The following is a 24,319-nucleotide window of genomic DNA, read 5'->3' on the forward strand; positions in this document are numbered from 1 at the left end:
ACTACTAAGGTCTTAAAAGTGAGGAATTAAGTCTTTTAAATTTAATTATTTATTGTAAAGGGCAGAATAGCATACATAAACAGGTGCCTAAGGAAAATTTGTATTCTAATATGGAACTCTCATGAACACTTTTTTTTTCTTCTAATGGTATGATAGTAGGCCATTTGATTATTTCTATTTTTATGGCTTTAACTTTAGAACAATGAAATATTTGTAAATTTTAAAAAGTATTTTTCTTTATTTGATGCGGGTGGGATACTGGAGAAATGAAAGGTCAAACACCTATTGAGGAATCCATACTTGTCTATATATTGTGTACTTTTATTTCAATAACTGATTTAAAATTCCTAAAAGGATGCTATAATAAGTTATTATGCCATTTTACAGACTGAATTAAGTGAATTTCAGGGAGGTATGAAACTTGCCTAAGGTTATCCAGCTGCCAAGCAGTTGGAGTGAGAATTAAATCCAGTTATACCTATCGCCAAAGTTTCTGCTCATCTCTTTATATCATCCACTTTTAATAGCCAATGCTTTCCTGCTTACAAATATGACTGAGGTTTCCAGATAGTCAACATTCCTTTGTAATCAGATAGAAAACTTACTGTTGATTCTCTAAAGACATATTCCTTTTCCATTAAGTGCCTTTAGTTGTTCAAATAATACTTCCAGACAGTAGTAATCACACAGTTGGAGACTAAGAACAGAACTCAGGGATGTGTCTAGCAGTCAGTAAAGACCAACTGGGCTCACTGATGATATTTACGGTCATTTCCTCTAGACTAACATAATCTTATTAATAAGACCCTAATAATTCACAATATTGCCCTTGCCTGATTGTTTGTTCTTCTCCCTCTATCACTCTCTCTTTCCCCATATTATTATTATTTTTGGCAATTTTTGGTGAATTAAATTCAGGGATTAGTATTCAGGAGTACTAGTCACAAAAGCAGAGAATCTTAGCTCACCAAAGGAAGAAAATAGAGAAAAAGTATAAATTATATGAATACACACACATACACACATGTGCCAACTATATGCTGCACTTCTCCAAAATCTATTCAGTATCTGCACATTTACTGTATATTAGCAGTAAAACCAGAAATGAGCGTAATGCTCTGTTTACAAGGCACAGAAGAGAGACCCAAATATGGAAATTACTAGCAATGAGAATGGGGAAGAAAGACTACAACAAGGAATGTAGATGATATTTTTGCTTCCTAGCTATGATGCCAAATATTGAACTTTCAACTTGAGACAAGGAGGCCATAAAAAGTTGTATTAGTTTCCTAGAGCTGCCATGACAAAGTACCAGAGACTGAGGAGGTTAAACAACAGAAATTTACTCACTCACAGGTCTAGAGGCTAGAAATCTGAGATAAGGTGTCAGCAGGATTGATTTCTTCTCAAGTATCTCTTCTTGGTTTGTAGATGCCATGTTTTCCTTTTGTCTTCACATGGTCTTCTCTCTGTGCATGTCTGTGTCCTAATATTTTCTTTTTATAAGGACACCAGTCATATTGGATTAGAGCCCACCCATTTGACCTCAGTTACCTATTTAAGGGCCTTATCTCCAAATACAGTCATATTACGAGGTATTGGGGGTTAAGACTTCCACATATTAACTTGAGCAGGACACAATTCAGCTGATAATAGAAGATAAGAGTAATTTAAGCAAGTAAGTAACTATTGTTTACAGTGAGTTGCTTAAGGATATGAATTTACTCAAGAAAAACAAGAAGAAATTACATAACACTGTACGTTATACAAAGATATTAAATTAATCATCATAACATCCTGTGAGATGGGCATTAAATTAGACTAAGCAAGATGAAGCAACTTATCCAGAATTGTATAGTTGGTACTTTCCAGAATTTAAACCAGGTATTTTCCCAGTTCCTTTCTATGTTATATATTCATTTCATTATTTGAAATGAATTTTGAGTCTTCATTTTGCTTAGTTTCTGAAGTTACATGGTGATAGAATGGAGTTGGATATTTTCAGTGACATTCACACATGGGGAAGGAAATTGAGTCCAGAAGCTTCAGCAATGTTTCCATGGAGAACACTAACAACAGAACCAGAAACACCATTATCCTTTTGGTTCAGTGATCTTTCCTGAAGCACTACAAGAATCAATTTTAAGAAGCCCAGTGTTTTCCAAACTTTCACCAATGGGCTCTGTAGGGTCCTCTAACAGTATCTAAGAGACTAACTAGTTTCACGTCCCAAGCCACTTAAGACAAGGAGTTCTGATTGTTCTCTGTGAGGAAATCAAGTGACAATCATAGCTGGTGATTTAGGATAGTTTCTTCAGGGCCCAGGCAAAACCTAATACACAGTAATAATCATTGTTAACCGCATCTTTGACAAGGATTAATCAGGTATCAAAGAGGTCTATAAATTGGGAGAAATTATGATCAAAGAGAAACACAGACCACAGATATTTAATTAATGCTCAATTTTTTATGAGTTTAACTTTGGTTAACCTAATTTTCCTTCTTCTAGACAATTTCCAATTCGTCTCCACAAAGAGACCAGAATAATCACCTTCCAATACACGATTTATTGTGTTGCTTTAATTTAAAGCATACAGTGACTTCTACATTCACTCCACCAAGTTTTGCCAGGAGAGAAAAGGAGACGTGATATTTTGTCTTGAATTAGATATGCCACCATACTTGACTTAGCTCATCCTACTGGAAGCACTTTGAGGGCAGATTCTACAGTCTTGTCTTACATCCTCTACGGAATCAAGCCAAGGGAATCACACACAGTTACAGCTGGAAAAAAATTTGTTCTGGGTTAATACTTTTAGCCTTTACCACCAAGACTTTATCACCAAGACCTATCTTTACAGTCTCTAAACAGGAGACCTTCTTGCCTTCCGTTTTCATATTGACTAGGAAGGTAAAGGGAAGAATTGAGAAGTACCCAAAGTCAGCTAGCAGCCAGCACAGATAAATCATCTGTGGAGATAGTGTTTCTTTCAAAAGATATAAACATAAGAGGAAGTCCTAGTGTTTGAAACAACTGTGCATAATAAAATTCCATGAAAACCTAGAAATCCAGATGCAGATCAGTAACATATTGGTTAAATAAGCTGTTATGTTCATGCAATGGACAAGTGTACATACATTAAGAAGAACGAGATACTCTTTTCTATGAGATTCTCTTTTCACTGAACTCATCAGTGCTGCAAACACAATGTTACATAATACTTTTCTTTAACATTATATCAGGCATCCTCATCTTGTCCTGCATTTATTGCCAGTGTTACTAAAGTCTATCACTTACCTCTTTCTCTTTTAGACATATAATTTCTTCTTATTTTGGAAACATTCACCAATCCCTATTTTACTCTTTCTTTTAAATTACAAATGAATATTGAATTTTATAAAATATCTTTTGGGGGATATTTCAAGTGATTATATACTTTTGCTCTCCTTTGACCTTGTTATATGGTAAATTATATTTTGTTATTTTATATTATGCTACTTATTTTATATTGTATTATGTTTACTAATGACATTTATTATATTATAATTACATTATTTTTAAGGTAGCATTTTGCTTTAGATAGACAAAACAACCAGTGGAATAGGAAGCATCTTAAAATTAGATGCAAGAGCATAAGGGAATTGAGATTAAAATAAAATTCACATTTTGGATCAGTAGCAAAAATTATTCAACAAAAGTGTGAAAATATGGCTATCATAGAATTACTAAATTCTAGATACAGCAACCAGTTAAAAGTTAAAAAATAATGAAAGTGTAAAAGTATCAGAAACCTGGGAGACTCGAAATAAATTATTCATGAGGAATACCTTTCTAAGATACAAAGAAAAACGGATACATTTAATTATATAAGAATTAAAATTTTCCTCATGGCAAAATGCACTACAAAGGTCAGAAAACAAGCAAAAGAAATTGGGAAATATATTTAGAAATGGATATGCCTCCTTTACAACTTTTGAGAGAAGCACATGTTTCTTTTTCCTTTAACCTGTTATGTGGGTATTAATCTATAATGTAAGTGCATGGTTCCTTTCCTTTAACCTGTAATGTGAGATTTAATCTATATGGTAAGTGCATGGTTCCTTTCCTTTCATCTGTAATGTGAGCGTCAACATGGGGCACTGTTTCCAAGCATAGACTTTGGATGTTCCTGTACTGGTCCCGTCACTGACCATCCACAAAAACTTACAAATGCTGCTTTACTTTCCTGGGGGTTAGAGTCTTAGCTAAGAAATGGAAGCAAAATAGAACTTTCCCCCAGGGGTGATAGAAGGTTTAAAGGAGTAAATATGTAAGTGACTTAGCACAGTGCCTAGTACAAGAGAGATCAATATAAGTACTTACCAATTTTTTAAAGAGACACATGAAAGAAATAAAATGTGGTGATTTCAATCTATTGATATATATTCTTGACATTAAACTACATTGGATGACCTAACTTGCTCGTGCTTTTTCTTACTCTAGTGAACTTGGGTAGCTAATATCATAGTTTAAAATTTTTCCTTTTATATTTACAAGTAAATTTGACCTGTAAATTTCTTTTTCCTTACAGTCCTCATCTATTTTCAGTATTAGGATTATATAGACTTCATAAGATGAATAAAGGAGCATTCTTCCTTTGCTACTCCCTAGAAGTTTTTCTTTGTTAATATTGATGTTATCTGTTTAACAGAAGTTGGATAGAATTCACCTCCCAAAAGATCTGGCCGGGTCTGGTATTTTCTTGGTGAAAGCTTGTAAACTATTGACTTAATTCCTTTACTGGTGCAAGAACTCCAGCTACAAATTTCCTCTTGTGTCAGTTTTGGTAAACTTTAGGAGCTAGGAAATTGTCCACTTTACAGAAATGTTCAAATTTACTGGCATTTCATATATTCTCTGTTTGTACTCTCTGCTATAACATTGTCCTGATTCTTTCTGTATATTGTTTACTTACATTTTTGTTTTGCTTAATCAAAGTTTTTTTTAAAATCTTTTCAAAGAATATTCGACTTACTAAATCACCTCAATTTTATACTTCTTTCTGTTTTATTAAGTTCTGCTCATATCTTTATTGTCTATTTTTCTATGTTCTCAGGGTTTATTGTTTTACTCTTCTGATGTCAATTAAAACACTTGGTTATTAATTTTAATAAATCTTTTTACTTATAAATAGTTGAACTTTTTGAAGGTTCCAGCTTAGTTGTACGTATCTAAGGGTCAGCTCCTCCTCACAGTTGCTGGCCTAAGGCTTAGCTCACCCTATAGCAATGTATATATTGACATTTTTTCCCCTCGACTTTCTGTGTTTTGCTACTTCTCACTTCTCTTTGCAGAGAAGCTCTTTGAAATACCCTTAACTTATTTTACAGCCAATAAGTCTTTAAAATACTGTGTATTTTTTAAGATAAATCAACTTATATAATTAGGCAGGAAATCTGATCTGCCATATTTTTAAAAACAGCATAATTTCACTCTTCTCCACGATTAATCTGCTGTATTACACGACCTTCGAGTTTTTAGCTTTATCAATGACATGTACTTTAAAAACGTTTGAAAGATCCTACCCAGTCTTTTAAAACATCCTTGCTCCTTGTTTCAGTTCTAGTTTTATGTATATTTTCTGCCTGGCACCTGATTATTCCAACATCTGATGGATGGCCTTGCGAATCTAATTCTGGTATTGATTGTTTTTGCTGATTCTCTCCACTTGTAGCTGATTTCTTCATTATTGTGTAAATTTAGATCATGAGCTCACGTTTAGCTAAACTTTATCTGTGGGAACGCTATAGACCTGTGTTGAAGGTCTACCTCTCCAGAAAGGGTTTAGTTTTGTGTTTGGAATACCACTGATTTGGGAGCATTTTAAGTTAATTTCTTAGCTTCTGTTTGCAAGACCGCAAATAAATTTGCAACCCAAACACTGTGAACACAGATCTGCGGTTCAGAATTCTCAAGATTTCCTACCTGTTTCCTACCCAGAGCAGAGGCCAAGAGAATTTGCTCTTAGTCTCCCTTTGCCAGCAGATATTTTTTTCTCCTGGCACACCCTTTCATTAAAGGTGAAGCCAGGGATAGATAGGTTTAGTTCTAACTTCCCATCTAGCAGGGATGGAGTCTTACCTCCTGCCTCCCATGTGGTCATGGCCATTTAAAAACAAGTCTCTATACCAGGTGTGTCATTCAACTACGGCCTGTATTCCAAATCCAGACAGCTGCCTATTTTTTATGGCCTATGAGCTATGAATAATTTTCATGTTTTAACTGGTAACATTTTAAATTTTAAATGGTTACCTAAGTACCTAAATAATATCCTCAATTTTGCCTCTTTGGTCTACAAAGCCTAAAATATTTGCCATTTGGCTCCATAAAAACAGGATTTCCAGCTTCTGTTCTAAGCTATCAAGATCTTCAATCCACTCTTAATATAGCTATAACTCTCACACATGTACCACCCTTCCTTCATGGGTCCTGGACATTTCGACTGCACACTTCCAAAATCAACCACGCACTTAAAAATAAGTTGTGTACATTTAACCTAGCATACCTAACCCTTTGCTTTTAGGAGAGTTTTTCAAGTAATCTTGCCCACCGTATTCTTCAGAACTTCATTAATAATGGCAAAAAAACTGGGCTTACCTGGTGGCGCAGTGGTTGAGAGTCTGCCTGCCGATGCAGGGGACACGGGTTCATGCCCCGGTCCGGGAAGGTCCCACATGCCGTGGAGCGGCTGGGCCCGTGAGCCATGGCCGCTGAGCCTGTGCGTCCGGAGCCTGTGCTCCGCAACGGGAGAGGCCACAACAGTGAGAGGCTTACGTACCAAAAAAACAAACAAACAAAAAACAAAAAAAGGCAAAAAATTAAAACAACTTAACATTCAACAAAAATGGGAAATGTTCATAACAATTATAGAAGCACATATAGTAGAAAACTATAAACTGTTATTGAAAGAGTGAGACATAACCTTTTATTCTTAGAGAACTATGTTTATTTAGGTCCCTTTTGTTTAAATAAGTATATTTCTGTGTATGTATGTATACAGTCATGTGTTTATATACACATACATTATTTGTATATTTATATAAACATATGAAATACATACCTATATACATACCTTTGATTTATATTTGTATACAAACACAGGAATGTAATTATATATTATATATTTATATACATTGAACTGAAAACTGGTAGTATACATATATATCGTGTATAAATGTGTGTCTACGTGCATGTGTAGAAAAGCAGGTTGAGAGATATGGAAGCATGAGTTAGACAGGGTTCAAGATTTTAAAAGTAGTTATGTGTAGGTAGTGAGGTTAAGGCCCATTTGATTGAAAATATTGCATATTTTTACATCAATTGTTATGATGATCAGATTCCTATGTAAATAAAATTATAAATAGCTATACGTACTCGTATATGTAATGTATAACTAAAAGATATATGTTTTATATATGTATTATATTTATACTATATAATACAATTATACTAATACATTATATATTGTGTTATATAGAATATATTAACTATAGTGGATTATATCACGTAATAATAATTATATATTTAGATATTATGATATAATTGTTTTATAATCAATATTACAGGATATATATTAATATTATGAACATATTAACCATAGAAATACATTTCATTACTCATATATTTTGTATATAATATATGCTAGGCAAAAATATATATTAATATAATACATAATTGTTATACACTAATATAAATATTAGTATATTACATTTATACATCAATATAATATTTAATATTGGTATATTTATATTATTTTTAATATATACATAGCTAATGCTCTTTAAAGCCATCTGCTACAAGTAGAATAAGACCAGGAGTATGGCCAAAGCAAATTGTAAAAATATTAGATTACTTATATTCATTTATATGTCATTTTCCTGGAATCTGCCTCTGGCTATTAGAGAGGACACACAGCAAAATCAACAAAAAGTGCCCAGGACATAGGATCCTTTATTCATTGGAACCTCAAAGGAAACACAGTGCTATTCAGTCTCCCTTCAAAGAGCCAAGAGGAAACCTTGAAGCACCCAGTAAAAGCCAATTCAAACAGAAAAGCTTTTCCACTTAAACTGGAAAAAGTCAAGTTCCCAAGGGACCCCCTACATCAACCCCTGAAGCTCATTTGGCAGTAAAAACAATAATGCTCACCGAACAACAAGAAACGCAAAACAATAGTTGTTTTACCAAAAACACAAAAAAGCAGCTAATTAGTGTCTTTCCTGTTTGAGAGAAGGGGGTGGGAAGTGGGCAGAAGACCTGATAGGAAAGATAAAAAGAAAAGGAAAAGGAAATAACAGTTTCCAGTTTGACACTCAAGCTGTCTTCTGCATCCATTTCGTCAAGGCCACCAAGTCAATGTGGAGGCTTTTTCCTCCTTCCCTTTTCTTTTCATGAGACCCATCACAACCAGCACTGCAGATTCCATCGAATTAAGGAATGCTGTTGCCTACATGTGTGAATGAGCTGTGAGTAAAGTACTGAAGTAGAGGACACCTAAAGTGAAACGATTTCATGAATGTCCACGTGGCTAAGCAGCAAGTTAACCTTTCATAGATGTGCTAAAGAAGAAGAGTTGGGTTTTATTTTATTTACTTTTCCCTGGACTGTGTTGAATGACTATCATCGACAAGTTCAGGCTACTTTTCGCTGAGGATTAATGCACTGGGAGAGCTGAGAGAACACTGAACAGTAGAGCTGTCTTTTTCTTGACCAGTTCACCTTAGTTTCCCAAACTCTAAGTCTTTCCCTAATTCTTTCTCCTTTTTATTGTAGTAAAATGAACATAACACAAAATTCACCATTTTGATCATTTTACAATTCACTGTACCATTCAGTGGAATTTACTACTGTCACAATGTTGTGCAACTATCACCACTGTCCAACTACAAAACATTTTCATCACCCCAAGAGGAAACATACACCCATTTTGAGGAGTCATTGCCTATTTCCCTCTCTTCCAAACCCCTGGAAACCACTAATGTATAATATTTTCCGTGTGTATGGATTTGCCACTGCTGGACATTTCATATAAATGGAACCATACAATATAGAGCCTTTCGCGCCTGACTTCTTTCACTTAGTTGCATCCATGATGTAGCATGTATCAGTAATCCATTCACTTTTATGGCTGAATTCCCTGATCCTGTTTTCTTCATAGTGTTTGAATACAAAATTTAAAATAAGTTGAGAGTGAAGCTCTGTTTTAAGGGCACATCTACGAGGCCAATTCTTTTAAAAAAGGTTAAAATGGAGATATTGTTGAGAAATTGATAATCGTTGAGAAGTCTCAGCCAATTTGATAATGAAAAGTTTGGGAAATGTTGCAAAAAATTATCTGCTTTATATTAAAAGCCTTTTAAGCAAGGATTCAGGAGATTGTCTTTTTCTTGCAGGTAACTTAAATGAGTCAGAAGGAAATAACTGCGCTTTAAAACAGATTTTGAAAGGATTCTATTTATTCTTAATAGACGAATGGGAGTACACGTAGTTCACATCCAATATGGACTCCCTGTCCAAACACTGTTTATCGTTTTAGCCACCACTATCGAATTATATTTCTTGAGAGTAAGGCAGTTCAATTCCTGCATATTACTTTTTTTCCTGCATATTACTTTTTAAAATTCATCTATCAAATTATCAAATTCATCAATCCATTAATACAGTATAAACAAGAGATGTTCATGTTTCAGTGCAGTTCAAATATCAGGTATAAAGAACCACCAGCAAGAAAAAGAATCCTACATTTCTTGCCAGAATGTGGTCAGCTCTGGGGTGCTTTGCTAGCTGAAACACACTTTCATTGTTAAGAGGATAGAGGCTGTTTAAGAGGGATGAGAGCCAAAAAATGTTAACTACGTGTATGTGTTAAGAACAGGGCTAGGTTATCTCATATTCTATATCAGCCAAGGCTCACCATTTTACATATGTGAAAAGCGAAGTTAAAAGTGTTTTAGTGGGGCTTCCCTGGTGGTGCAGTGGTTAAGAATCTGCCTGCCAGTGCAGGGGACGCAGGTTTGAGCCCTGGTACGGGAAGCTCCCACATGCCACGGAGCAACTAAGAGCGTGCGCCACAACTACTGAGCCTGCACTCTAGAGCCCGTGAACCACAACTACTGAAGCCCACACACCTAACCCCGTGCTCAGCAACAAAGACAAGCCACAACAATGAGAAGCCCGCGCACCATAACAAAGAGTAGCCCCCGCTCACCGCAACTAGACAAAGCCCGCGCATAGCAAGGAAGAGCCAACGCAGCCAAAAATAAATAAATAAATCTATTTTTCTTAAAAAAAGTGTTTTAGTAACTTACTAAAAGCCACGCAATCAGTAAATCTGAGCAAGAATTCAATCCCAAATCTGTCACACTGAAGTTTAAGCTAATACATGAGATCAACAAAAACAGCACTAAATTAAAAGTTCAGAGATATTTTTAATTTCATATTCTTTCACTAACGCTCTTTGGAGATAAATCATTTCTTTTATATGGGCCTTAGTTTTCACAACTATAATAGTTGGAAGCTTTTCTAGATGATCTCTATGTAGTCTTCCAATTCTAAAATGTTCCACTCATTTGGATTCCTACAATAATTGCCCTTGCAATACGTGCATGCTGCCACCAAGTAGCCGTAGAGACTATTAGTTCCTTTTATATCCCTAGTGGGGAGTGCATTTTGACATCAGACTTACCGGTCAATAGTACAACCTGTTACTATAACTATAAAATAACAAGATAATCTGGTATTATTTCCTGTAAAGCAGAAGCTTTACATTGTCTGTGAATCATATCAGAATCACCTGTAGGTTTGTTTGGTTGTGTTTTAACATCTTTAGTGGAGTATAATTGCTTTACAATGGTGTGTTAGTTTCTGCTTTATAACACCTGTAGGTTTTTAAACATAGAGGAAATCCATAACCCATTGAATGAGAATCTTCAGAGACAGGACATGGGCATCTGGATTTTTGGGCTCCCATCATCCGTATATTTTATTTTTTGCCTATGTACAATATTTGTCACATCCTCTTGAATCTTTAAATGTTTCTTTTTGTTTTAAAATTTTAGCATATTCCATAATCTTCACCTACTTTTCATAAGCTGTTATCTTTTATGTTTATTCGATCTTGTGCTTCTCCTGCTTAAGTCTTCTTTTTTTCCTTTTTTTTTGGGGGGGGGGGCCGCCTCATGGCTTGCAGGATCTTAGTTCCCTGACCGGAAATTGGACCCCAGGGCCCCAGCAGTGAAAGCGCCAAGTTCTAACCACTGGACCACCAGGGAAGTCCCAAGACTTTTGTTTTAAATGACGGTTTTCCCACTCTAATTCATTCCTGGGATCAGTTTCATGTTTGAACATTAAACCAACCTTGCATTACTAGAATAAAGCTACTTTGATTGTGATATATGATTGTTTTACATACCATAGATACGGTTTGTGCTTCCGTTTACACATTTTGCATGCATGTTCAAAAGAGAAACTGGCCTGTGATTCTACTCTTGTAATATTCTTTTTAGTTTATGTTGGCCTTATAAATATTTTGAGCAATATATACTTTTCTGTTTCCTGGAAGATTTTTATGTAAGATTACCAATATTTCTTCCCTAAATATTTGGAACAATTTACTTGGAAAGCCATTTATCCCTGGAAATCATTTTCTGTAAAGGTACTTAATTATACAAACAACTTTTGCAGTAGATATAGGTTTTTGAGATATGTTTTCTTTCTTGGGTTAGTCTTGTTAGCTTGCATTTTTAAAGAATTTGTCATTTTCGATGAATTTTCATATTTATAAATATGAAATTATCATAATTTTAACAGCTTTATTGGGATGTAATTTACATACCATAATTTCAACACTTTAATGTATACAATTCAGTGGTTCTCAGTGTAACCACTAAAAGACTTGTGTAAGCATCACAACAATCCAATTTTAGATTCCTGTCCCCCCACAAAAAACCCATTACACATGAACAAGCTTTTTTCAATCTCCTCAACCCTCTCAGCCCTAGGCAACCACTCATCTACTTCCTGTCTCTACAGATTTGCTATTCTGGGCATTTCATATAAATGGGACCGTACAATATGTGATGTTTTGTGAGTGGCTGCTTTTACTTTACATAATGCTTTCATGGTTCGTCCATGTTGTAACATGGATCAATAGATCATTCCTTTCTATAGCTGAATGCTATTCTATTGTATGGATATTCCACATTTTGGTTATTCATTTATTCAGTTGTCATTTGAATTATTTCCACCTTTTGTTTTTAGAAATATGCTTCTATGAACATTCACGTACAAGATTTTGTGCAGACATAAGTTTTTATTTCTCTTAGGTTTATATTTAGTAGTGGAACTGCTGGGTCATAGGGTAACTCTATGTTTAACACTTGCAGGAACTCTCAAGCTGTTTTGTAAAATGGCCGCACCATTTTACATTCCCACCAGCAATGTATGTGGGTTTCAATCTCTTCTCTTACAGCCTAGCATGTCATCTATGCTGGAAAACGTTTCACATGTAGTTGAGCAGGATGAGTGTTTTACTGTTTGGCTGAGTGTTCTGTAAACATTTATTAGGTCTTGTTAATTCATAGTCTTGTCCAAGTCTTCTATATCGTTGTTGATCTTCTGCCTAACTGTTCTATCCATTATTGACTGTGGAGTACTGAAGCCTCTACCCAATGTTGTGCAATTATCTATTTCTTCCTTCAATTCTTCATGGATTTTGGTATTTTCTTCTTCGTGTACTTTGGTTTTACCTTTTTCAGGGCAAATAGGGTAAAGATTTTTGTATCTTCCCTTTTTTTTTTTTTTTTTTTGCGGTACGCGGGCCTCTCACTGTTGTGGCCTCTCCGGTTGCAGAGCACAGGCTCCGGACACGCAGGCTCAGCGACCATGGCTCACAGGCCTAGCCGCTCCACGGCATGTCGGATCTTCCCGGACTGGGGCACGAACCCGTGTCCCCTGCATTGGCAGGCAGACTCCCAACCACTGCGCCACCAGGGAAGCCCTACCTTCCCTTTCTTTATCATAAAATGTCCCTTTTCATATCTAGTAACTTTTTTGTTTGTTTTAAAGTCTATTTTTTCTGGTATTAGTATAGCCACTTCAGCAATGCTTACGGTTGCTATTTGCATGAGGTATATTTTTTCATCCTTTTACTTTGTACACATTAGACTTTTGAATCCAAGCAGTGTCTCCTATAGAAAACATTTTTTAATACGCAGTTCGACAATATCTGCCTTTTGATTGTACTGTTTAATTCATTTACATTTAGTTTTTATTATTGATATGGTAGGATTTATTTATGTCTATCATTTTACCTTTGGTTTTCTACATGTCTCATGTTTTTGCTTTTTTGTTATTGTTCCTCCAGTTTCCTTTTATAGTAAGTAGATATTTTCTACTGTAACATGTAATTCCTTTAATGATTTTTAACCACATTGTTTGAGTAATGGCTGCACTAGGGCTTATGTAATACATCTCAGAATCTCTTCAGATTTTTACTAGGTTCATTCCAGATAGAAACAGAAACTGTACTTTTATAGAGCTGTATGCTTTCCCCTCTTTTTTGTTTTTATTACATTTATATATGTTACATACTTAACAACATATTATTATAATAATTACTTCTCAGAAGGTTATTTTTTCAAAGAGCTTAGAGAAGAAAGTTGAGCAAGTAAATATTTTTGAGTTTGTCGGGTTAATCTATTTACCATTTCTGGTTCTCTTCCTTTCTTCCTGCGGATTCAGCTTATGGTGTACTGTCATTTTTATTCTAACACAGCTTTGTTCTCACTGCCTTCATTGTGCCATATCATCAAATATATGATATTTTTTATGTTATACAGAGAACAATCCAAATATAGTCATATTGTTTTGGCACTTTTTAAATTAGTTAAGAGAAGAAAGGAGAAGAAATTTGAAATTACAGTATCTTTTATAATTCCCTACACAACTGCTCTAGTCAGCATTCTTTGTTTTGTTTGTATGGCTTGAGTTACTGTCTGCTATCATTTGAAGAACTTCCACTAGTATTGCTTGTGAAGCCCGTCTGCTAACAATGAACTCACTCAGTTTCTGTTTGTGAGTTATGGTAAAGTATTGATGATAAGTTCTGGAGTGGTAGGAAAAACTAAAATGCAATGTGCTGTATGATGTATGCTTCACTGAAGTGTCTTGGTCAAATTCTAATGATTTATGATAGAAATCACATAAAGCAAGCATCATAATTCTCCAGGAATGTTCTGTAGAATGCTAATGTTAATGATGAACATGTGATCCTAAATCTTTCACTTGTATTGACCTTATCTCAATAATTCTTCTCCCAACAATGCCATAACTAGAGTTGAGTTCTAAAGTGTACCTTCCTCTTTTCCAATAGAAATAGTCCCACAATTTCAGAAAGTTCTCAAAGGTGAAAAAGTGCACACGGTGTTTATCACGTTTGCAAATGCCAATGAAAATGCTAAGGTAACACTGTCCAAAAGGCAATATTCTTCTGTGAGGGCACCCAACTTTAAACAAATACACATATTCTAAATACAGCTTAGATCTGTGACATGTTTTGGCCAATGAAGTGTGAGCAGACATGATGGCCTTCAATGAGCAGCAGAGGCCTTAAATGGGCTTGTGCAGTTGGGCTCACCTCTTATGTTTCAGTGAACTTTGTGAGAAGACAGGGCCTGGGACCTGCGGCCTCACAGTTGGGCTCCAGAGGAACATGTGTGTTACAGACCTCAAACTGACCCAAAACACGGAGCAAAACCAGCCATCTAGAGGTCTAAAAGAGAGCCACTGCAGCTAGCCAATAGGTCCAAGAAAAATAAATTCTTGTTTATGGAACTGAGTTTTGGGTCGATTTGTTCCAAAGCATTATCACAGCAAGAGCTGACTAACACAACATCCTCCAAATCATTGTTATGTAAATGGTGCCACCATGCCTACAAGTAAGGCAATTGTGTACTCAAAATGTGAGAGTCCTTGAACTCTTGGTGCCTCTCCAACACAATGTACATGGCTAAATTTCCACAAATAAGTTCACTAATATACCACAAAGATCTCCCTAAGCTTTTATTAAATATAATGCAAAGTTATTTCTTTTCATTTTCTGCTTCTACATAGTTAAAATGCTTTTTATCAATGTAAAATGGCTCTTACCTTTTGGCTTCTGTCGTGAGAGTCTTTTGAACTCTGAAACGCTGTAGGATATCACCTATAAATGGAATCTAAAACATACAACAATTGAACGAATATAACAAAAAAGAAGGAGAGTCACCGATATAGAGAACAAACTAATGGTTGCCAGTGCGGAGGGGGAGGAGGGGGCAATACAGGGGTGGGGAAGTGAGAGATGTAAACTACTGGGTGTACGACAGGCTCAAGGATGTATTGTACAACACAGGGAATATAGCCAATATTTTGTAATAACTGTAAATGTAAAGTAACCTTTAAAAAGGATATAAAATTTTTTAAAAAAAGAAATCATACTTAAAATTCGAAACAATTTAAATGTCCATCAACAGGAAAATGCACATATAAATTATTGGATTTCCCTACATGGGAATCCTACGTAGCGAGGAAAGTACATGAACTAGACAGATCTTTACGTGTCAGCGTGGATGAACCTAGCAAAGATAACACTAAATAAAGCAAGTAACAAGAGAAAACAAAATAGAATACGATATGCAGTTTAAGAATACTTAAACATGTAGCCTACATAGAAAGACATCCATGCCACTGATGGAGACCAAGTTCAGAGGAGTGGTTACCCAGGGTCAGCTGGGGAGTGGCTGTGCTTGGGAAAGTGGTCACACCAGAGACTCTTCAACAGGAATGGTAATGTTTCACTTCACACGCTGGCTGGAGGATGGAGGAGTGTCTGCGATGTTATAATGTGAGCACGCTGCATGTAAAAGCCATTGCTGACCACATCTAGGGGAACTGATGCGCGGGAGCTGGTAGTGGGTGGAGGCATCCAGAAGGTGGTGGTAGAAGAGGAACATTGTACACGTAACGCCTAAGGCCTAACCAGAGGACGACCACTGCTCTAGAAACTGGACACAAATCCAACTTCTACGGCCAATCTTACAAGACAAACTGAGGCATATTTAAAATTTTAACACTTTATGTGCGCAAAAATAGATTCAATTCAGGCAGCACAAAGCGGAAGAGGTGAGGAGCACTCCAGCCACAGGAGCTGCAGAGATGTTTATTTTAAAAGGGCAGAAGCAAAGCAAGGAAACGAGTGATTTGCTATGGCTTTAACGCCTAGTTGGTGGTTTGTGACTGGGTGTCCTCAGCGGTGTTCGTCACCCTGAGGCGCTGACAGGCTTAGATTTTGGTTGGTTTAAGGGGGCGCCCGCATCACTAGAGCCACCGCAGGCTAACGGCCTCCTTGCAGGGTTAATTTACTAACACCAATTGTCTGAGTCCTTCCTCTTACTCAGTCACTTCACTTCCTAACGCCTCAGTTTCTCTTCTCTAAAGTGGATATTCAGTAGTAAATTCTCTGTGGAGGTGTCAGGACAAAACAAAGTGATTATTAGGAACCACGATCATGTCCTGAATGCACGGAACACGTCACCGTTTGCCAACAACCGTGTCAAGTCAGCAGAAACGACAGAAATTAAGAGCTCTCCGCAGAAATTCACACACCCGTGCACCAGGTAAGGGACCACAGGCAGACGTTCACTCAGCCTTTCCTGCGTGCCTCAAGGAGTTCACGCTCTCTCCTGGGCGGGGCGAGCAGAGACACTTTGAGGGAGTTTAACTACTTTTAAAATGCGCTGATACAACCATGTCTCACTTTTGTTTGGATCAGTCAGCAAACGTTTTTTGGAAACCCCAAATTCTCCACAACTCCTACCTTTCGCGCTGCTGTAGTCTCGAAGCTGCCGACACCGCTCCTCAGGCCGCGTCGTCAGGGGAGGCGGGTCTGCGTGCTGCTCCTCAGGCCGCGTCGTCATGGGAGGCGGGTCTGCGTGCGGACGCACAGCGAGCGCGCAGAAGTCTTCGAGCCCCGCCCCCACGGGCCCGCCCGGAGGCTTAAACCGCAACCCCGCGGCTCGGGAGGGCGTTAATGCCCGCGCCAACACCAGGCCGCGCGTGGGCTCCGGAGCGCGGCATGGAGGGCTCGGCCTAGCTGGGGCCCGTGGCCGTATGTCTTCTGGCTGCGACGCCGGTCCTGCGCACGATGCGGGGCCACAGCCGCCGGGCGGTGGGCGCCCGAGGGGCCGGGAGGCGAGCAGGGACCCACAGGAGGGTGTGGGCATCCTGTCTGCAGCCAGCGTCCCCGAGGCCGCGCTCAGGCCATGATCACTCGGTGAAGCTGCGCCCGTACAGCAGGGCCGACTCCTTCTCGCGCTCTGAGGACCTGTGCGCGCTGCAGGACTCGGTGCTTCTGCCCTCCGTGCGGGCTTCCCTGAGGGAGGGCCTGCTGGAGTTAACGCCAACCGCCTCCGCGGGGTAGACTGGGCGCCGCTCCTGAGCACCCTCTGCCCCTGATATGTATCCAGAGCTTCTTCCAGCCACGGCTTGTCGAGACAGGTTTGTACTTCCCGCTTCCACGGGCCCTCGTGTGGGCGCTGAGAAGCGGGGTTTTAAATGGTTAAAGGTGGAGGGTGGGCACTAGAACCGGTGCGCAGTGCCCGGGTGTGCGTGCACTAGACGGGGCGTGCGGCCTAGGACTCCTGCCAGCTCGGTGACCCCGGCCGAGTGCCTTAAGGCTTCAAGGTCTCAGTGTTCTCATCTGTAGCATGGGCTTAACAGGACCCAGCCTCTGTGGCGGTTACAAGGATGCACTGTGTTAATGCTTCTAGACTCTACAAAGTAGAACACTTAGCACAGTTTGGAGCATCGTTAATTGTTGCATAGATGTTACCTGGTCTGTTGAATGACTTTGCCTGGTACACACCAAAGCGATTAGGAAATGGATATATCCCAGCTTCATTTCCTTTCCATTCAAACAGGGCTCAGGAAAAAAAAATTTTTTTTCAACAGGTGTATCATACATAGTGGAAAGAGCACCGGTGTCAAGGCAGCTTAGGGTTTGAATTCCAGGGCTGATGCTTTCTGTGGCCTGGACAGGTTTCTTTTGCACTATAATCCCCACACTTGTAAAATGACATTAAAAATCACTCTTTCTGTGGGTTCTTAGAATTAATTAAGCAGGTTATGTGTGTGAAGTATCCTGGCACATGAATGAGTTGTCAGAACCAAGGGCTGCTGGAGACGATGCTTCTGCCCTAGGTAATCTTCCCTTCTACTGGGCAGCAAGTAAACACAAGCACAGGAGTCAGTGCTCTGGAAGAAGTGAGTTCTGCTGCTACAGAGCACAGAATCTCTCTTTTTCTTTAATTTAATTTTTATTCTATATTGGTGTATAGTTGATTTACAATACTGTGTTGGTTTCAGGTGTACAGTAAAGTGATTCAGTTGTACATATATCCATTCCTTTTCAGATTCTTTTCCCGTACACTTTGTTACAGGATATGGAGTAGAGGTCCCTGTGCTATGCAGTAGGTCCTTGTTGATTATTTTATATATAGTCGTGTGTATATGTTAATGCCAAACTCCTAATATATCCCTCCCCGCCATCTTTCCCCTTTGCAGAGCACAGAAACTTGGAAGGGCAAGTTCAGGGTAGGATTCTTGGAGGAAGTGCCGTCCTTTCTAAGGATATGTAGAAGCTCCTGGGGTGGCAGGAGAGAGCAGTGTGTGTTGAAGTTTGAGAAATATAGGAAAATATGGCAAAACTAATGTACAGGACTGGAACTCAGGGTTTGGGAAAGAAATGAGAGTTGATACTGAAAACTTAGTGGGGCCCAACAGAAAAGCACCTTGTTTGTCCTGTCAGAAGTTTGGATGTTTATCCTGAAGGCTACGGGAAACACCAAAGAACAGTGAAATGGAATTCTGGTTTAGAGGCTCACTTGGACCTCCATGTGGAAGGCAGTTGATTGGGTGCAGGGTGAATTGTTATCTAAGGGTCCCACTTAAGTTATAAAAGGTGGGACCAGGTTTTGCAGATCTGAGAGAGAATGGATGAGGCCTGGTGACCAGTTAGAAAAGGGAGGGCAGCAAGCGTGGGTGACAGTTTACAGCTGCATCTTTTTGAGAGATACAGAGCACAGTAGAAAGGGATTGGGGGTGGCGAGAGGATCTTACTTCATCTTCAGTGCTTTAGAGGGGCCTGGTAGACAGGTCTGGGCCCAAGGTACAGATGTGGGCTTTTGGGAGGACAGGTGTTTGAAGGCATGGTAGAGACTTAGGTTATCCACAAGAATATCCAAAGAATCATAGGTCTGAGAGTTTTTTAAGTGGGTATATTTGAGGATGTTTATAAGCTGAGAGAAAGTAGCCAACAGAGGAAGGGTGTAAAGATCAAGGAGAGGAAGTGATTGTTCATTTGTTTTTGAAAGCTGAATACTTATCGTGTGCCTGGCCCTTTTCTTAGATCTGGGGTTCACACCATCTGTTATCTCTTCTGCAAGGACAGTTGAATTCATGCCCCGGTGAACAGAAGTCAGATTATTCTTTGCATCCCATTCAGGTGTAAGAACTGTTTTGTACCTCTGAAGGGAAGCAAGCTCTATCCTTTGGTCACCTGCTGATGATAATAGCATTCGCTGAGACCTGACCATTTACAACGAAGGCACTTCTGTAGGTAATAAGTTCCAGGAGGGCCCGAACTGAGTATGTCTGTTTCAGCATTTAGCATAGTTTAGCATCTGAGAGGCCGGTACATTATTGGCATATAGTAGACTTAAAAATGAGTATTTGTGGATTGTCTGAATGAGTGAATGTGTGTGATTCACATCCTATTTGCAGGTCGTATGCCCTGCAATGGATTTTCAGTGTCAGGTTGTGAAAGTATTTATGACGGGGATTGGCATTGTTCCCTATCTAATGGATAAAGATTACACATGAAAGGACTTTACACTGACATCCTAAAAGCCTCATAGGAATTACTTAACAAAAAAATAAAATTGGATTCTGTATAATTTCTAATTTGTAAGCTGACCAGAACACTGGTATTTCAGCCAGTCCTCTGGTAGTTCCGATGATGTCCCCATGATCACCCAGGCATAATGAGGATGGCTTTAGGATTTGGAAGCCAAAATGTTCCTCAGTATTTACGGCATTGCTAGTCCATTTAAGAAAACGGACTATTGAAAAAATAGCTTCAGACACAATATGGCATTTTATGATTTAGCTTGAAATCTGAGAAATATAGAGGTTATCTGAAGCCTGCAATGGTAAAGTTCCCTCTGCTATTGAAGTTATTGTCTTTAAACAAGGATTCTACATCACTAATGCTATATATATATATTTTATGATATTCAGGTTAGTTTCCTGTTCTCTCTAAGGAAGTAATTGGTTGGTTGGTATGAGAGATGGTGTGGTTTCCAAAGGTGAAAAGTATTATTTTGTTGTAATTTCCAGCTACCTAAGGATGGGAGAGGCCCAGGACACTGCAGTCAGTGTATTATGTGGAACAGGTTATATTGTGGTTTATTTATGAACTTTTACTTGTTTATTTTCTTTTTTGCGGTACACGGGCCTCTCACTGTTGCGGACTCTCCTGTTGAGGAGCACAGGCTCCGGACGCGCAGGCTCAGCGGCCATGGCTCACGGGCCTAGCCACTCCGCGGCATGTGGGATCTTCCCGGACTGGGGCACGAACCCATGTCCCCTGCATCGGCAGGCAGACTCTCAACCACTGCGCCACAAGGTAAGCCCACATGTTTATTTTCTATGCAAGTTTGTGTGCTCCTTTTTGAGTTTTGGTAGATAAGTGTTTTGTAACTTTGGAATACTTTGAGTCTTATATATATATATATGACTTATATATATATATATTTTAATGTAGTAGTTAAAGCCGTGGAGAGTGTACTAGTCTACCTAGGTTCAAATTCTGGCTTTACCCTATGACTTCCCTGTGGCTTCCTCTGCTCACCTATTAAAAAGGAGGATAATAAGACTGCTGTGGTGAGTTATATACTAAGTGCTATTTAAGCATTTGCTATAATGATCATGTATACTTGAAGGCAAGGAACTTGCCCCTTGATCGTCTCTGTATTCCTAGTGCTTAAGAATTCCTAGTGCTTTCCTAGTGCATTGTCTTAGGATAGAGATAGCTCAGTATAGTTCTTCTCACTATAAAGTACTGTTACGTTGAAAGTCTTTGCTTATGTACTAATAATCTATGACATATCTGCTGAGGACAAGGAAAGGAATAGTTTTAAAACTGCAATGGATAACAAAAGATTGTATGATATAATGCCTTTATTATGTAATTATAAAACTAACAAATGATCATGGTAGAAAATTTGAAAAACTCCTAGACAAAAGAGAGATCAACAACATTTGGAGTAACTTTCAGAGTGTAGAGTTGTCCATGAATATTAGTGCTTTCATATTTTCCAGGACTTTCAGTAGACTCTGCTTCTTAAGAGTCTATTCATGATATTTTACTTTAATGATGTTTTCATCATGGGGACACACACACACAGAAATCTGTTAAAAAAAAAAGAAAGACAGACATGTAAATCACTGATGTTTCAGATAGCCACATGAAATAAAGTGAGAAAGGTCAACAGGCTGAAAGAATGAGAAGTAGCATCTCCTTAATTGCTTACATAACTCTGATAATTACCTCTTTGTGGGTAAAGTAATTAATGGGGAATCTAATTCAAGAAAAATGTATGAACTTCAAGCCTTCTCAAAGCCAAGTATTTCTTTCCACAAAAGGTTACTTTCCTCGGCCATTCTTCCTTATTACCAGACAGGGAAAGAGTATTGTATAGCAAAGGATCTTCCTGAAGGAGGGTGCTTCCCACACTGGTTGTCATAAATGACTTCGGAATTACTGTTGCTGTATTACCAAAATCTTAAACTAGGATATTTTTGACAAATGCGGTCCTTAGTTAATTTTTAGAGCTACAAACTGTCAGATGGCTCTGAAATAACAATTGTCTGGCTATTCTTCAGGGTGATCACAATATGGTAATGACCTCGAGGTATCACTAAAAAGCAGGAAGGTGTGAGTCTTCCTTTGGTGCCAGAGTGAAATGCGAGTTGGAGTTGGAGTTGGAAAAGAGGCCCACAACCAAGTGATAGAGAAGGAAATGTGAGGTCATTGGTGAAAATCCAGGTTGAAGTTAAGGTGAAGAGGCATGAGGAAATGGTCAACTATTCCAGTATTACAAAGATCATCAAGAAGCATATCCATGAATGTGGTTTGTATTGCAATCTGCTGAAAAAGAGACAAATATCCTGGCCTGGCCTTCATGGAGATTATATTTTATTGATTCTGATAATAGATTATTGTTGAAAAGGGCCTCCTATAAATTATAACCATGCAAAGGCAGCAAGCTAATTTATTTTTCTTTATTTATGTGTTTCTCATTCCTACTCACTTCTCTCTTAGGGGAAGAGAAAATCACACACACAAAAAATGTCAAATCTCAGCTATTCATTTTCAAAATAATTTTTTTCCAAATTCCAGTGGAGACAATAGGTTAACTGTTAAGATTTGTAAGGCCCAAAAAGCTAGATTTTTACAGAGTGTAGCCAAATTTTATTCCATACATAATAGCTTTGGAAAGAATATATGATGATGCAAATTTGGCAAAAGCTGGTTTTCCTTCCGTGCATGACTTCACTGTTTTGGGAGAAGAGGCAGAGAAGAAATCAAAGTAATTAAACATGGGGTGAGTTTTCCTGATAGGGGACTCTAGTGCTTTAAAATAGACTAGATAATCCTAGGGAAAATCTGAGGGTAGAACAGACCAATGCCTCATTTCCAATCTGGTACCCTGGAAGAAAACAGTGTATTTCCTTTGAGGTCTTAAGAGGTTTTTCTTCTGTTTTGTTTTGGTTTTGGTTCATTTTGTAATCAACCTTATTAAGGTATCATTTACATACAATAAAATGCAGACATTTTTAGTCAACGGTTCAGTGACTTTTAATTAATGTATACATTTGTTTAACTACCACCCCCATAAAGATAGATAACAATTCTAAAACCCTAGAAAGTTTCCTCCTAGGCTTTTGCAAAATTATCCCCATCTCCCACCCCAAGGCAACCACGGATCTGTTTTTTATCTTTAGAGATGACTTTTGCCCAGTTTAGAATTTCATGTAAGTTGAATAATACAGTAGGTGCCCTTCTGATCTGGCTTCACTTGCTCAGCATATGGTTTTTGAGATGCATTCATGTTGGGATGTTTTAAACCAGGACTTTAGCCTGGGTGGCTGATGTTGTCTGAAGGCTTCTATAGGTACATCTGAGTCTCTGGCATTGTCACTGTCTGTTCTTGGCTCCGTATTTTCAACTTTACTAAGAAGCACAAGGTTGAAGTAAGGAAGATCATTGTCAGTATAATGGAAGTGAAGTGGGTTTTGTTATATAATATCCTAAGCATAAATTGACCTGCTTGGAATCATTGTGTTGATAATCGACAAGGATACTCTTCCTCCAAAAACCTTGATACTATAAAACTTCTAAAGGACGCTGTCCTAGGACTCTTTTAGTTTTCATATTTTGGGAAACATTTCTGGAGAATTCAAATGCTCACAACGTGAAAGAAGCAATTATTCACCTGAAGGCTGACTCTGCTAAAGTTGAGTTGTCCGACCTTTACATGCTGATAGAACCCAAATAGCCTTGCAAAACAATGCTCTCTTATTGGATATAAGCATATAGATTGTTTAAGATGGACGTGTATATGCAGTAAAGTGAAAAAACAAAGAATCTTTGAGTTTCCCTTGCTGGTTTTGTTTTTATTTTTTCATTTAAGTTTCTATAACGTATGCTAATAGTTCAGGGAAACCTCAGTTTAGTTTTAGGTCCACTCTACGTAAATGATGAAGTACTCCATACCCACCTTTTTTCTACCTTCCTTCTTTTCTTCCATCTTTTCTTTCTAACTTCTTATAATCCATTATACTTAATCCTGCATTTGTTGAGGTGGCAATTAGTGTAGGAAAATTGAAAGCACTGTGAAATTTTGCTGTTCAGAATGCATGTTGACCAAATTCTATATTGAGAAAAGGTCTGAATTTACCCAGAGTAACCCTTTCTCAGTGTCTTTGAATAAACGCCATAGAAATTGGGCTATATATAATATCCTGACAGGTATGTAGAACTCATAGCAATTGCCCTAAAGAGCTTACCTAGTGTAGATGCATATGAATGCATTTAATGATTGTTTTATTGGCAGCAGTGCCAACATACACAGTCTATTTTGTTTTATATCATTCTCATTACCTGCTGTTTACCACTGT

General features: G+C 38.1%; 1 long non-coding RNA gene and 1 pseudogene across 1 annotated transcript in view; both read right to left on the reverse strand.

Moving 5' to 3' along the window:
- Nucleotides 1-16,956, reverse strand: part of LOC137210268 (uncharacterized) — a 291,880-nt gene extending 274,924 nt beyond the window's left edge. Inside the window, exons 1-2 of the long non-coding RNA XR_010936438.1 lie at nucleotides 16,896-16,956; nucleotides 15,188-15,255 (exon numbers count right to left, since the gene is read on the reverse strand). This is a non-coding gene — a long non-coding RNA (uncharacterized lncRNA). The remainder of the gene's footprint in view (nucleotides 1-15,187; nucleotides 15,256-16,895) is intronic.
- Nucleotides 1-24,319, reverse strand: part of LOC137210251 (UDP-N-acetylglucosamine--peptide N-acetylglucosaminyltransferase 110 kDa subunit pseudogene) — a 632,586-nt pseudogene that overhangs the window by 16,480 nt on the left and 591,787 nt on the right.

The sequence above is a fragment of the Pseudorca crassidens genome, chromosome 17 (genome assembly GCF_039906515.1).
Source record: "Pseudorca crassidens isolate mPseCra1 chromosome 17, mPseCra1.hap1, whole genome shotgun sequence".
Classification (NCBI taxonomy): domain Eukaryota; kingdom Metazoa; phylum Chordata; class Mammalia; order Artiodactyla; family Delphinidae; genus Pseudorca; species Pseudorca crassidens.